The following is a 16,602-nucleotide window of genomic DNA, read 5'->3' as shown; positions in this document are numbered from 1 at the left end:
CTTCTACGCCATTTCTCGCACCACCTCACACACTTGACTACTGCCATCAAGCCTACACACTACACAAGCCCACTGCAGTATCTGGCAACATGTCAGGAGTGGTACAAGTTTTGGTATGTGGTTCTTAGGTTGGGAGATTCTGAAATCACAAATAGAGTGAATGAACACTTTTTAAAGCACAAATTTTCCCTTTTGAAAACTTCTTTTTTTCTTTAAAAAAAAAAAAACTTCTGGTGAAATGCCCAAAGCGAGGCTGTGTCAGCTTGTGAAGTGCAGAAGCCGCTTTAGAAGGCCTGCTGGATTTTATTGCGTGTGGTTTGGGCTCTTACAAGGACATATGGTGTGGCATATTTTTTTATAATGTAATCATTCCTCCTCCTGCAACAACACTGTTAAAACTGTCTGCATGCTGAGGCAAGAATTCAGTCAAGGACCCTGCTGACCCAGACACAGCAGAGTATAAACAATGCTGCTAAGGCTTTAGCAGCACACATGAAAGCGCACACGTTACCGCACACATCATACATTGTCAGTACCCAAAAGGTGTTTATTTCCACAAATTGTGCAGCGGTTCACTGCAGCTGTTTTTTTTTCTTTCTGATTTTTAAAATCTTTACTTCAGATTTGGGTCAACGCTGCATGCATACAAACATCTCGCTCCAGTGGTTTTTATTAGTGCCCTGTGTTTATTTTACTCAAATGCAACCCGTGATTTGCGGAGGTTAGTCATCTTCCGCTGCCGAGGAGGGACCGAGAGGTCACCTGGAGTTCTTTCATTCAGACGCTGTTTGAGTGACACTGATCTGGCTTTCAGGTAGTAAAGTTAATTGACACGGTTGCACAAGCCTATCACTATGCCTTCTCTCCATTTTGTCAATATATAGCCCTTTTGTCACACCCACGGCAATTTCTACGTGTCACATGTAGTTCAGAAAATAATAATACTAATTAAAAAAGACAGCCAACCAATGGAAAAAAATATATATATATATATATGTATATATCAGTTTAACTTGATGTGTTTTAATTTGTTTGAAAGCTACTTCCTGTATAAATGACACAGCTAACAGGCTCCTGTGTGTCACAGGAGACTTGGCGGCATGATTGAATGGGATTGTCTTTGCTCTGTTCCGCCATCTCGTTAGGGGAAATACACCAGCCTGGATTTCAGGGTGCTGACAGGCTGATTTGGTGTGATGGGTTGCCCTGCGCATGAACATGCCATCCCCTCGGCTGTTGCGTGAACACTGTGCTCTGTGTTGATGGTGATGGCAGGCGCGCAGATCATCTTTCCAGCAGAAGCAGGAAGTGAGAATTGGAGGGTTCCTGCTACCAGGCCCCTTCTTTCCTCCCGGTACTACACGAGGCCAAACTGAAACCATGTGTGTTCTCACCCCGTGGACCTCCGCATACAGCCAGCCTGGCTGCCCGGCTGGCAAGTGATGTGGTCTTTCTAACAACATGTGATCTCAGGAAGCATTCAGCCCCTCCCCCTTCCACTATTGTTATTTGAATCCCCTCTCTGTTTAGCTCCACTGGGGTCTCTTGGGGAAAGTGGTAAGTGATTCCTCCCTGTGTCCAGACTCCAAAGAAAAGCCCCTCCCCTTTTAAGCTTTCATTCAAGGTTAGGCACACGATGGATGTGATTGGGGAAGTACAGTAGTCTGTCACCCGGCCCAAAGGTCATTTCCTGCTGCCACGGGTTAACTAGGAGCAGATTAAGAAAAATGACTCAGACTCACAATGACAATGGAGGAAGTAAAGCCCTGATAATTACGTACAATTTATTTATAATCACATAAATTGATCATTTTGTTGGCTTGTATTTGACAGGTGGAAAGAAATGTCAGTTGTAAAGTGGAGAGATTTTTAGGATGCACGTAGCAACTTCTGACACACCTCTCATGTAATAAGCACCTACTGTATGCCTTTACACGCTGAAGAACACAATATAAAAATCCCACTTTCAAGCTCAGTATAAAGGTCTTGGATTCAGTCGTGTATTTCAGCACAAACATACTGTATTTTTGCTGTGGACTGTGTCTTCATTGAAGCTTTTTTCTAAGCATTCAGATTGTGTACATTGTCATCAATCACAATATTTTAGTCATGGCGACATGCTCGGGCATGGGAATACTCCTGAAGTGAGGTGTTTATGTTGATGGAAAGTGAGGGTGTATGGGGCTGATTACTCGAAACACCCGTCTTTTCTCTCAATCCTTCCAATTCAAGCGACTGTTTACTGAAAACATTGGCTGATGAGGGGATAATCTGTCAAAAATATACTGCACAGTGTGCACTCCTTCATTGTTTGCCTCACTCTTTCTCTCTCTCACTGACTTCTGTTGCCCTACTTCAAGAAAGGGAAAAAAAAAGGTCAATTTAATCAATGCATGCAAAAGCAAAATTAATGGAAACAAAATCTTTTTTGTTGTTGTTGTTGTTGCATTAAAAGAAAAATCATATTCTTGCAGAGCTGCTGCGTTGGCATTCCTGCTACTCCTGGTCTGTGAGAGAGTGTTCGGGCCTTGCCCCTGCCGCGTTCCACTCCTCTGTCTCATGTGAAAGTCAGCCCTGACCAACCTCCCATCTCCCATTTTTTCCTAATGAGACAGGCATTGTAGGGACACCTGTGGACTGCCATTTCCATTGAGGGGGGTTGAAGGATGGGGGTGTGGTGTGGCAGCTCTGCTAGCTTTTAATCGAGACGCGTTGACTAATCGCCCAAGGATTAGCCTCTTAGACAAGGCCTCTTTCATTCTGATACGCCATGTAGTGCAAAGACTCCACTTGGAGATGCAGAGGGCGGAGGAGAGTACATTTTGGGGGGGGATGGGGGAAGTGCAGATGGCATACTGTACCTGGGTGTGCTTTGTTTGATCATGCCTGAGCCCTCTGCATGTACACACACACACACACTCACACATACACATATATAGAGACACATACTCGTATCCTGAGGCTGGATCTTTTCTCATTCCTCTAAATGGAGACAGCTCTGCATATTTCTCACAGCAGTCACCTCCTGTGCCTCTACCTTTGGAGAAGTGGAGCATATTTACAAAGGTCTGCCCAAAAGCTATAAAGACATTCAAAAAAGTGGAGCGTTATTGATTTGTGAGCAACAAAACCACTTCGCCACGTCATGCTTTGGCCTGTTACAAAGAAACATGCACACACATACATATTTGTGCAATTATGCTCTGACTAACATTAAGTTTAGCATGCCGTGAATTGGTTGTGTAAGTGTTAGTGAGAGTGGACAGTGGACCTGTATACTGTTGTATGTAAATGAAGCAGAGAACGCTTATTGAAGCTCTAAGGGCCAAAATTTGCAACTGATGTTACCCAGATCCCTTTGCTGTGTATTCTGGGGTTTGATGAGGTCATTTATAACACATAGCGTTCTATATACATGTGCATAAGCAGCATGCTCATGCCAAGATATAATGAAGGCAGACAGAAGAAAGCCTAACCTTGCTGAAGACCATTGCTTCTGTCTGCAAAGAGGTGCAAAATTGGTTGTCCTTTAAGACAGGCAAGAGAAAACACAAGACTCTTTAACCTTCAATGTGCAACAGCAAATTTCTACTTTTAGCCAATTTGTACTTTATACAAACCTCCAATATCTATAATATATGACTAAACAGTATGCTACAATTTCCTACAGAAAGTTCTGTGAGTCTTAAGAACATTGGCACTGGAGATAATTTGCTTTTGGTTTCTGGGATTAGAAACTGGTAAGGTGTGACATGCTGTTTTTCTTGATTTTCCTTCTGCACAGTTTGCCTGTAAAGCATGTGAGTTTCAGCTTTCACACACCTATCAGAACAGGTTGCTACACACTAAGCCGTCTCTGACTAGGACATAGTGCAGAGCGAGCGAGGGCCTAAGACAAGTCTGTTAACGTGACAGAAGATAAAGGGGGGCAAACATTACAGTGATCCGTGTCCTTTGAAAGATTTTGTTGGGGTAGCGCGTCCCAGCAGCCTTCTTTGATTGATCCTCTGATTAACCCTGATTAGATGATGTGTTTGCAGAGAGAACCCATTAAACAGCAGGCTGTGATCTTCAGATATTTGCCTTTTTTTTTTCTTTTCTGTTTTTTTTTTAAGGTGGTATATGGGTACCAGGTGAGCTGAGCTGTGTGTACTGTGTGTATTGTTATCCACGTTTACTTAGTGGGTTTATATGTTCTTTCACCTGTGTACACTCTCAAATAACCATGGCCAACATGGATGAAGAAACCTACACGAGGAAGACATCGCATTTAAAATATCAGGTTCAAGGAGTCATAATTTGCTATTGAAACTGTATGAGAGAGTTCATTTCTTCCGTTGAGTTGCACTGTTCAACTTATCAGATTCCATTTCTTCAAACTGTTTGCTTTAGAGTACATACTGTGGCCTGTTGTTTGTCTAGTCACAGGAGCAGCCTGGATGTGGCTGCCAACTGGGCTCTGCAGGTTGTGTGCTGGTTCACTCACCTTGTGGGGAAATGATAACGAAGGAAATAAATTAAATAGTACTAAAACATTTGCGGTTTGGGAGATAGAAAAGTGAGACAGATTTTACAGCAAATGGGAGGTGCAGGGCAGAAGCTGAGGCTGCAGGATATGAATAGGTATGTGTGTATGTCTGTTTATGTATGTGTGTGTTAAAAGGCTGTTTTTATGAAGGAAAGGGCTGGGAACTAAGTGTTTGGCCCTCCAGGTGTGTGTGCCGGTGGTTGTTAGGGCTTGTGAGGCCTTCTGCGGAGGTGGCTACGTGACAGTGGTAATGATAGGTTGTGGCAGGTGAAGACATGAGTGTATATGTGTATCTTGCTGCAGGCAAGTGTTAGCTTGATGACAAACTCATACACACACACACACACACACACACACACACACACACACACACACACACACACACAAGCCTGTGCACACAACAATGTACCTTATATCAGACTTCATATCCCACGCAGTGCAAGCAATTAGATGCATGACATCAGGACGAGTAAGCACTTGCCAAGTGAGGAGGGCCAAGTTCTTCAGTTTGGGGTCAGATAATCCTCAACCAAGCAGCTCTGTCTGATATGCAGGTGCTTAAATCAGGTGACTGAGAGGTCAAGTTCAGGTTGAGGTGTAATTTAGCTGAGAGAGTCAAGTGCTTCCTGTCTGATGGTCTTTGACCCGTTGACTTAACAAGTTGATCCATGTTTTTAATTTTTAAGCATTTATACCGAGTAAAGAGTGTAAAGTGCGTGCGTATGAACATATAAGTTTGTTTTGTTCAGTTGAGAATATTTGCATAGATTTCATGTGCACCAAATGTGCTTTAATCGTGTATCTAGTCTATAGTGTGTGCAGGTAAGAGTGAAAGCTACAGGGGTTTTTTGTTGTTTATTTGGTTTCAAAATGAAGAGTGACCAACATAAATCCATATATTAAGTCTTCAAATATTCAAAGGCAAATCTATGTCTAAAAAAACACAAACTTGTATTTATAGGATCATAGTATGAGAGAGATTGATGGAGGAAGCACTGAATTGCACAAGAAGCTCATTGCGGCTGTTGTGCTCGTGGGGTTTGCACCATATCTACTTATCTATTACGTCACCCGAGATGAAGAGTTTTAATTACCCATCTTCTGCACAGGTGCTTTTACAAATAATGGTAGTCGGATAACTAAACAGACTGCGTGGACTGTGTAATGCACTCATTTTCTTTGGTATAGGCTTTCTGATCAACACAGTACATCCTCTTAAACACTGAGCTAAGATCTGCAGATGTTTAAATTAGTTTTTTTAAAAATAACAGGCACATACCTGGAGCTCATTAAATGTAATATGCACTGTACTACACTCTCCTGTCATTTACAGTAATGTATAAAGATAATAGTGCTGCTTGACAAAGATGCTCATTGTTGCGGCTTTGCACCAAGGCCTTGCATCTTGGGGAAATAGAACTGGCTGCGGCAAGTCCCATCACACAATAAAGCTCTCAGGAGGACCTTTTCAGCCCCACGGCGTTCCACAATGGTCTCACCACTTTGGCCGCATCCGTTTGCCCCATTCTGCGCATCTTTAATCTGTGATGTCGCAATATGTGAAAACACACATATGCGCTCGCAAACACACAGGAAGAAGAGAAAGAGGATAAGCAGAGACAACAGGCGAGCTATTGTCTTGTTGTACATAGGATAGGCTCAGAGCTGCTCATGTCTGCATGTCTGTGGTTTGAGACGGTTTAGTTCCTAGTGGTGTTTGCCAAGATGACTCTTCAACGCGTCAGCTACCATTTAGTTTATTGAAAGTGGGAGACGTAAAGATAATGACACGAGTGAGAAATGATTTTAGACACCTCCCGAGTCATCCTCAAAATGGCAGCTTTCCACATTCCATCCTCAAGAGTAAAGTCGTAAAAATAATACAGTCAGACAGATAAACTCCGGGGAATCACTAGTTTGTTTCAGAGGGCTTTTGTCCACCAAGATCAGACCCCCTTTGTCAGGTGCATGTGTATAAGTGCTTGTGAGATTATTTTTTCATTAAACTTTCTATTATGAATCAGAGTCTAATGGGTTCAAAGACATCAAGAGGATATTTCCTGCTGTCTTACGGCACAGAGCTACTTCAAAGTAATCCAACTGTTGACGGCAGCTGGTCTTCTCTGGAGCTCCGACTTTGTCCTACTGTATAAAGAAGCGATTGCTTTGTCATTCACAACTGTACACATCCCCCACGTACCGCAGTAGAAAGTTTTATGCTGTAGACAGCATTAAGCTCCCTGGAAAGATATCAAAGCTTCCTTTTGCCATCATTGACTTCTCATTGTTTCTCTTCAATCCATCTCTTCTCCCGGCCCAAAGACGGCAGTGCCCAAAGGCAGTATCAGTGCTTATATTTGTGATTTTGTTGGCAGAGGAACAATGCTTCAGTTTAAGCAGTGCATTCCTGATTATTGACACACTGTGGTATGGCGAAGGATTAGCGAGTGCCTTGGCTTTCTGATTCTTCAGCTTTGGCCCACGAGCTACACCTGGGTGTATCTATGACAACAGGCTTCACAATGGACAGATATTTCACCACCAACCGGTTCGACAGAGAGTCTGTAGAAAAACTTGTAAAAGGAGTGTCACTTGAGAGGAGAAGAGGGAAATGTTTGCTTTATATTACTGACTGTGGCACAAAGTGAGCCTGTTTAAAGATTTCTAGGAAATGGGAATTGAGCTGTCACCACTTTAAAATGATAATCGTATAATGTGTTTTCTTTCTTTTTTTTTTTTTTTTTTTTTAACTTTTTTTTCTTTTTACAATTTTCTATCTTGTGTATACAGTTGAAATAGTTTAGTAGGGTGTAGCTGGCGGTTTATAGTTTTTGCAAGAGGAACTGGTCCTATTCTGACAGCCCTGATTACCTGTGTCCGGCTATCCCACATGTGGTCTGTGGTGAGATGGCCTGATATCTGGAACTAAGGCATTATTGTTAGCTAACATTGAGTTTGCTGAGGGTCTCCTTCTGACTTTCTCTCAGTCTTATCGGCAGGAGCCCACAGGATCCATAAGCATCCTGGAAAACACTTCCACTGACATCATGGGCTTAGGTGGGCTACTTGGTTTTGCAAAGAAATGTTAAGACAATGAGAACATGTGTTGTTTTGCATGATCAAGGGCAGGGATTGTAAATGTAGGGGTGTCATGAGAATTTTTGCATTTAGATTAAACACAACAAAAATCATTGTTTTACTCCGTTACCCTGGAGGCATTGTGCTTTGGGGTTGTATGTCCATTTGTCCAGTTTTCCATCCTTTCCAGTATTTTACATTATTACAATATTTCCTGAGATCAAATAAAGTCTATTTGTTTGTAGACTGCTTGGTTGGAGCTCCTTTAGTACACATTACTGCATCAATGCAGTGTGGCATGGAGGCCGTCAGCTTATGGCTCTACTGAGGTGTTATTGAAACCCAGGTTGCTTTGATAGCGGGCTTCTGTAGTTTTGGATTGGGTGTTTCTCATCTTGCTCTTGACAATACTGCATACATTCTCTATGGGGTTCAGGTCAAGCACGTTGTGTAGTCAGCCAAACACAGTAATAATATAGTTAGCAAACCACTTGGTTGTAGTTTTGGTTCTGTGGGCAGATGTTAGAGTTTTAAAGGAAATTGGCATCTCCATAAAACTTTCTAGCAGATGGAAGCATGAAGTGCTTTAAAATCCTCTGGCATACATCTACGTTGATTTTGGACTTGATAAAACAGAGTACCTTGGTATCTGTTTCTTTCCAAATTTCTTCAGAAGCTAGGATCTTAATTTCCAAATAAAATGCAAAATATAATTTCATATAAAAAGAGGACTTTGGACCAGTGAGCAACAGACAATATCTGTGCATGGTGGCTCTTGATGCACCTACACCAGGCTCCATTTCTTAAGAAACTCCCCCAAGTTGTTAAGAGAATTGTAAATTAAATTGATTTAAGTTTGTAGTCATGCAACGTTGACCTATGCTTACCCTTCTTGTGGAGATTGTTGATGGTCGTCATCTAGACAGCTGTCAAGTCAGCAACCATGACTGTAGTTGGGTGTTCTGAACTAGACCAAGAGATACAGTCTTTATACTTTGAATAGTAATTTCCTCAAACTTGAAATGGAATATTCTAAGAATTTGAGATGCACAATTTCAGATTTCTGTGAACTATAAACTATAATCATCCAAAATAATACACAAAAGACTTGAAATATAGAATATATTCAAGTTCACCTTTGATAATAAAATTCTAAAATAAATTAACTTCTTGTTTTGTTTTTTCAAATGAACTAGACACTAGATTCATTTTAAGAACAATTCAGAGTATAAATGAAAACACAGCTTTTTCCCCATCAATATGGACTACAGATATTTAATCTGACAGCTGTGGTTGGATTCCTGGAAAGAAAAAAATATCTCCATATCATTTTCATAAACAAGTGTGGGAAACATAATGCTCTCAAGCTTTTGAGAAACAGCCACAGTGGTGCCATGCCACCAGATCTATTCCTAAAAGTAAAGGTAATAAGATAATTACGTACGTTCTGTATCCTCCTCCGTAAAGCACAAACCTTGAGAATAAGCTGACAGATATGATGTAGGAAATAGTATCTTCATGTGGATACACTGTCTATATATCCAAGAAGTGACTGTTATCTACAGCAGAAACTTTATCTCAAACTTTTTTTTAGAAACTGTGCTTCTAATGCGCACTGATAAGAGAGGTATTTGGGCCATTCCTCAGTCTAGGTAATATTACTCAGCAGGACAGACACTTGATAATCATGCCAAGTGGGGAAAAACCCAACAACCTGAAGCACATTTGAGTAAAATTTTCACTTTCAACATTTTTTTTCAGAATATTTTAATCCATGTCAATAGTCTCCACTAATAAAATTGATACATTTTTTTTTCTCCTACAGAAAATATAATAAGAAAGCAGAGACTGAGTTTATCAGGCTGCAACAACATTGTGATTCTGGCATTAGATATACATAATAATATTTTTTTTTAAAAAGACAGAGACCATAAAAAGGCCATCTGAATGCAGGTAACTTCCAAAATTAGCACTTAAATTGTGAAAGAAAAAGTAACCACAAAAGCTTCCAGTTACATTCCAAAAGTTGGTATGTGACTGGAAATGAGGCTGAGAGGAGTGTAGTGGAACCGGACTTGATCAGGAGCTCGTTATTCCCACAACAAGTGGTTTTGTTTGGCACTGCCCCGTTGTTGACACTGTCAGGTTCTCATACTTATTTGATTGCTGTTGACAGACAGGACTGTGGTGACATGATCTCCACAACGACAGTGCCACTGTTTTACCATCGACTTAACCGGAATAATAGCCGGAATAATTTTAGATGTTCAAGAAAATGTCATCTTTGTCGCATTACAGAAACACATGTTAAACAGATTATTGTTATTTTTTTCTTGTGACACTAAAATAGAGTACCTTGATATTTTCTCTAGACTCCATGTGATGGACAGTGTGGGAATGTTTTCCCAGTCGTTCTTTTGTGTAACTGATGTGTTAGTCCTGCCACGCGGATGAGGAAGTTTAGTATTTAGTGTTGTTTTTTTGTTTTTTAATTGTTGCTTTTTGTTCCTTCTTTTTCCTGATGGCTCATCCTTGTATGGGCACTTAGGCACTGCCCCTTTGGGAAACAAAATTCCCCTGCCTATAATGAAGTGTCACAGGCTTTAACCATGGTCTTGTGGTGAAAGGCAGCGTGGGAAGTTTGTTGAACTTCCTGACCCCACACACCACCACAGCACATTGACCCTCATCACGTGATAAAGGAATGTTCCTCATCTTTTGTTTTAACATCCATGGCACTCATAGGGTTGAGAGCAATTTTGCATACTATAGAATGATCACTAGCTTGGCATTTTGCCTCCCCATTCTCCTCCGCCGTTATTATCAAACAGGATTTGTGGGCCGCTCTCTCCTGCATCTTTTAAATCACTTCAAGCGCTACTGAAGCCTTTTTCACCCAAAGCGGGCACCAATCTAATGGCATCATTTGGGCCTGCGCACATCAAGAGAATCAACCCCTTTTTTTTCCATGTCTAAGGTTTTGTGAACCAGGGGAAAACAAAAGGCTGGCCCAGTGAAGCGCATCTCGCCTGGCCGGCTGAATAGAGGGGCCCCTTTCATGGCTGTTTATGAGCACCCCTCTTCAAAAACACACATACAAATCACATCCAGTTCTCCCAGTGGCTCCTCTAATATGAGGGTGATGGCAGGAAAGAAAGGGGAAGGGACTGGAATCTAGTTCTGCCTCTTTCCACTTATTCTGTTCCAGTTGGTTAATTCCATCAACCAAAAAGTTACGTAAAGTTTGTGACATGTCACACATTTGTTAGGCATTGTTTCGCAATAAAAAAGAAAAAAAATACAAGCAAACAAATAAATAAAGTTAATGCTAAATATTATTTAGCAGGTTTTTAGACAAATCAACTGATTTCATGTGACATAATGATACCAGAAGAATTCCAGCATCCTCTAAAATTAGTGGCAACCAGTGAAGAGATGAGTAATATGCACTCTGTTACAGTAACAGTGTCCGGCACAGTCACCTGTAGTTTTGTTAAGAATCAAAATTGCATAATGGAGTTGAGTAATCATCCCCTTTTAAAGTCGCATAATAAAAATACTAATAGCAGTAATAGCACTTTGGGCTCGTATGCTGAAAACATTGATAAGATGTTTAACATAGCAGACAGAAGAGATAAAAAAATCAACATTATAAAATAGCCACTGACGTATCAAATTTCAGTGACATTCAATTTATCCTCTTTGTGTAAAACAAGTCCACACAGGGGTTAAATGTTATAGAAGAAGTACAGCAAGTTTCATTCATTAGAAATAATGTCCAGAGCAGATACTGTGTTCCTATTACACTTTGTGGATGTGTGCATTGACGGGTACGTGGAGGAGGAGTGAGCTGCATATGCTTGCCTTTTCCCCCCCCGAAGTGTCAAAAACTTTTAATAAATTGAAGTCCTGAAATAGATCTTCTGCAAGCTACCTTTTCCGCTCCATGTCAAATGTTGTTCAACAGGTAGGTTTTGATGGACAGGAGGAATGCGGGCTGAGGGATTTGTTTTGTAATGGCAGTCCATTCTCTGGGTGTTCTTGAGCAAATAGTGCGGCGCTATGTCCTGTTTTTACGGGTTTCACACGTCACTGTTCAAATTCTCAAACAGACTGATCCCCAAGAGTACATGGAAGAATGGAAGAGAGCAAACAGTGCTCTAATACTTCACCACTCCGACCTTCTGCTAACTTGACATAGACACAGACAAACATGCAGTCACACACACACATACACACACATACACAGGACAGTCCTACTCATTCTTAACTTTAGCTGAATCCTTACAGTCTCTCTAAACATTAAAACATATTATTGATTCAATTTTTTAGATTCCCCATTGTCTTCACGCAGGGAATTGTTTCTATTCATTCACAACAGGTCTCGCAATCTCCGTTGGTGGCTGCTGTGTGTCATGATTAAGCAGCAAACGAACGCCCCGGTTTGGCTCCGTGTGCCAGCCTAATTGAGTGCTACTTTAATGCGTTTGGGTCAAACGCATGGAAAATGGTGGGAATTCTGTGGGAAAGTTTGAGCACTCATAAAATGATGGATTTTTAAGCACTCCCTTTATTCCAACAAAATGTAATGAAACAGCCCAATGTGTTTTTTTATTAATGGCATGGAAAAAAAATATATAGGAAACATGTAGGGCTCCCTGCTTGGTGCTCCGTGCTGTGTGTCTCAGTCTGATTTAGTTTATACAAGCATGTGTTAAGCAGTCAGGCGTGTATGTGTCCGGACTTGTGTGTCACTGTTACACTAATGCCAAGCTCCCTGCCATGTTTTTCTTTTCTACAAACATAAAAGAATCAAACACCTACTGCTTCCATAGTTGCCTCTGCGATCCTCTCTTTACTGTTCTTTTCTTTTGTGCTTGTTTTAAGTCTTTCTTTGATATAGCAGGCATTCCTTGGCAGTTGTGTAACATGATTTGGGGCAAAAGGAGAGAAAAAATGACATAGAAAGAAGGCGAGAGAGAGGGAGAAAGAGAGAGAGGAGGGAAAATGGTTTGTCTTGCTGCGTTTCATGTCCTGCTGTGCGCTCATATTTCTCAGCCCACTTCACAGTTGTGGGGTAGCTGGCTTATCGTGGGGCTCCTCAGCTCTTTCCATCATGCGTGGCCTAACTTAATCTCTCTTGTGTACTGTAAACTGCACCTAATAACCCTGCACACGATTAAAGCAAACATCTTAATAATGGCCTGTCTCATTATCAGCTCGCATTGGGAAAACGAAAGGTTCACCCTTGCCTCTATAACGTGGCTCACAAATAATCCAGAGAACAAGGCAACCTGCTTAGTTAGTGTCTCAAAGAAAAACAAAGAAATAACCACAAGCCTGACGTTTTAAACGGAATTATCTGCATTTTAAGTAAAGCAAATGTTGCTGATTAATCCCGTGCTTGAGCAACGTTTTCTGCACGTCATGCAGAGACCAGGAGTGAGATGCAGGATTGAATGAATTGTGTCACTCTAGAGGGTGCTGTTTGCTGAGGAAATGTGCTTTCCTCCCTTTTTTCCTTTCCTGCAGGTCACACTCTAAATTCTGTTACTCCTGCTTTCTAAATGTGAAGTCTTAAACTTATCCGACCAGTGTAAAGAACATTGAAATAGATACAACAACCCACATTTAGTGGATATTTTACATATTGTATGTTTCAGATCGGACTCCACTCTAAAGGCAAAGGAAGGAAAGGATTTCGAGGGAAATAATAAGTCTTTGAGAGACTGTGTGGTATTGTGCTGCAAGGCATCTTTGACGTGACGTTAGGCCACGGTAATCCTTCTTTGTGTGTGTTCTCCTCACCTGTATGTCCCACACACAAATGCCCACAAGATGTTTACACAGGTTTCACGCAGCCAACGAACGTGGAGGATGAGCTGCCAATCAGACCTCCACTGGCAGAGTGGAGACGGGGAAGAATGCGTCCGCGATGATGGTTACACCTGTGCTGTCAGTGATTTCCTGCGGTGGTGTTGCAGGGTGTAATCCCTAACATCGCTTGTGTTTATGCTTGTGTTTTAGTTACAGCCTTGATACACACATGCTTTTGAGCTTAGATGGGACTTCTGCTTCATTTACTCCTCATCTTATCCCCGAGGGCATCCTCTGCGGCTCTGACACACACACAGGCTCATCTCCAGAATGTATACAGCAAACTCATGTATCCTCAATCTCCTATTCACGTTATATACACAAAACATAATGCATAGAAACTGAAGACAGATGATTCTCTTTTTTTATAATATCCTTCTCTGTAAAGTTATGTAAAAGGCACATTTGTACTTTTACTTTGTTCTAAATATAGAAAGCAGGAAGCTATATTTTTTGTTGTTTTTTGGCTTGCCTTATATAATAGAATAATTTACAGGAAACACTGAAGTGTGCCTGTTTCCTTATGTACTGAGTATTTGAGGAGGTCTTTTTTTGTTGTTTTATATGGTTTGTGTTTCGTCATGAGTGACGCCGGCTGCACCACTGAGGTCATGAATGGGCAGGACAAACTCTCAGTGCCAGCGACTGAACTCACTTTTTATTTTAGCAAATATGCTAAATTTAGAGCTCAGCCGCAGCCAAAAGTTTGTCCCAAACTCCCTGAATGACACACCTTTCGAGAAGTGACTCTTAACATCTGCTATGTTTATCATAATTACACTTTTTCCTCTTGTTTTCCTTCCATTCTATTCTCTCTTTTTTTTCTTCTCACAGACACAGTAAGTGTTGCTCTGTTTTTCATTTATTAGATTTGTTGGCTAAGTTATTACTGAGAGGATTCTAAAGGAAGGGCATGCTTCAGCTGTGTTTTTGAAAACACTGTGCTCTGACGTTAGTAGAAGTGAAGGACCAGTAAAAGGTCTGCTCTGTTAACACACCCTCTATACACCACTGCCCAGTGAAAGGCCTGTTGTAATAGTGGCATTTCAATCCTTCAAAGTCAAAGACGGCCAATTGGATAATGAAATTTGGTTTGCCATTCTGGGGAACAGACCAAGTTGTGACAGTGCATAAAGTTACATATGAGAACTTCTGCTGAGTGAGACAGAACCCAACACTACGTAAAGTCTAGCCCAAAATAGGTGCAGCATTGAAGTCTTGTGGTTTGTCTGTATGATGTGACATTGATGAGATCCACCCATCGCTCATCTGTTATTTTTTTTCTCTGATCCATTATGGATGTGAGTCTGCGCCACTGCAGAGTGGGTGGTGTTTGAAACCTGGCCCTCGCCATTTTCACTGTTGAGTAGTAGATACTCTGTCACTGTTAAGGAGAGCGAAATGTAAGCAATGTAATTGTACCGCATATTATCAGGGTGTGAACTGACATATTTCCTCTTCTGATTTGTCTTTACAGTGAAGGAATCCAAATTCTCGAGATGAGAGTTCAACCTTTAATTGCATCCTAGTGATCTTCTGGTGAGTTTATGTTTCCAAAGTCACTGCAGACTTTTTTGATGAGCTTGGGATGTTTTAGTTTTAGAGTCTTCTCCTCTAAACCATTGCAAATCAACCTTCCGTGAACTTAAAGTGTGCAAGAGTGTTTTATTTGCCGCATTTGTGGCAAAATCTTCTGCAGCAAAGAGGATACATGCCAAAGACTTATGGTGTTACTGTGGTTTAGGCTTATAAAACTGACGTAACTCCTGCTTTTACTGTTGGCACAACAGTAAAAGTAGCCAAGTGCTGTTAACCATTTAGCTTAGAATGACGAATAGAAACCGAATTTCCAGGGCGATGTTTGTTGTGGTGTACTTAAAAGATTGTTCTCATCCTCAAAATGGCATCTTAACACAAGCCATTTAATTACGCTACTTTAAAAGGGCACAACCATCAGTACCGTTTGTGACTGTACTGTAGCCTCCAGTACTCGGTGTGCCTCGCCACTATCCCACTTCCAATTAGGCCTCTTCACCCCCCCACCCCACACTGGTAGCCCCTATCCCTTACTCCCTCTTTCAGCTGGTCCACCCTCTGTCTGCCTGTCAGTGTGTCACCCCGGGGTAATGCCCCTCTCTCAGCCCCTTGGGGCCCTTTTGCCTCCAGGGCACTCCATGTTTGCCCAATCATTTGCGAGCCGGATACGGGGATGAATTGTTAACTACAGCAGGTCAGCCAGTGCCCCGCAGCCCCCCAGCCCTCTCTGCTCTCCCTCGACCTGCTGTTGACTCATCTCCATGGCAATGGGGCAGGAATTTCTTTTTTTTTCTCATGTGTCTGCTGCCAGGCAGTTACCCGCCACCCTTTGCCACTACCGCTTCCTCTTCTCTTCAATCCCTCGGTCTCAGAGCAACCAATCGAAAGGCAGCTGGAGAGAGTCACATGGTCAGGAAGTGTCAAGGGTGCCCACTGTGTAGCGTGGTGCTGTCTCTGGAGCTTGGCTGAACTAGGTTAGAAAGGCCTTAGAGACAAATAAGTGCCATTTGTTTAGTAGGATTTCCTGACACACAAAGCATGCAGATATTTTTTTATATTCTTGCACAATAAAATGTACACTGTGCATTTCCTCTTATCAAAGGCATTGTGATGGTCTAAGTTAACACCATTTATCTTTGATCTCTTGATACAAATCTTGCATTCTTTCATGATACGGTGAGTTTGTCATTAAAAATGTTACATGTGACTATCCCTGAGATGGTCCTTTAAAAGAAAATTCTGATGCTATTTTCATTTAGTCATTGTGCAATCTAATTCCCATCATTGTCTCAGCGTATTGACAAGCTTAAGTGTGTGTTTGCCCCCACACGTTATTAGCTTAGGGCAGGTGAGTGTTTGCCTAGCAGTCTCCCCATATGAGATCAGTGTTTGCCTAAGGAATATACCATGTCCGATTTGTCATGACACATATTGTTTATGGTCCCTTATGGCTGAGTTGCGTTGTGCCCTTTCAAGTGAGAAATATGTACTTTTTTGTGTTTTTTCCTCTTTGGTTCAGGACTTGTTGTTGGATTGTGTGACTTGGTGGAAAAGTATTAAGGATGGCATATGAGTGAGAGGAG

At 41.5% G+C, this 16,602-nt stretch overlaps 1 long non-coding RNA gene across 3 annotated transcripts in view; it reads left to right on the top strand.

Annotated features, from left to right (window-relative positions):
* The window catches only part of LOC116325229, a 108,975-nt gene that overhangs the window by 78,896 nt on the left and 13,477 nt on the right, over positions 1-16,602 (top strand). For all 3 annotated transcript variants that reach the window (XR_005612892.1, XR_004199838.2, XR_005612893.1), the window contains one exon: positions 14,961-15,022. This is a non-coding gene — a long non-coding RNA (uncharacterized LOC116325229). The remainder of the gene's footprint in view (positions 1-14,960; positions 15,023-16,602) is intronic.

This window comes from Oreochromis aureus, linkage group 4, assembly GCF_013358895.1.
Source record: "Oreochromis aureus strain Israel breed Guangdong linkage group 4, ZZ_aureus, whole genome shotgun sequence".
In the NCBI taxonomy this organism is placed as follows: Eukaryota; Metazoa; Chordata; class Actinopteri; order Cichliformes; family Cichlidae; genus Oreochromis; species Oreochromis aureus.
Note: the sequence above shows the minus strand (reverse complement) of the source record. Positions and strands in the feature narration are given on the sequence as shown.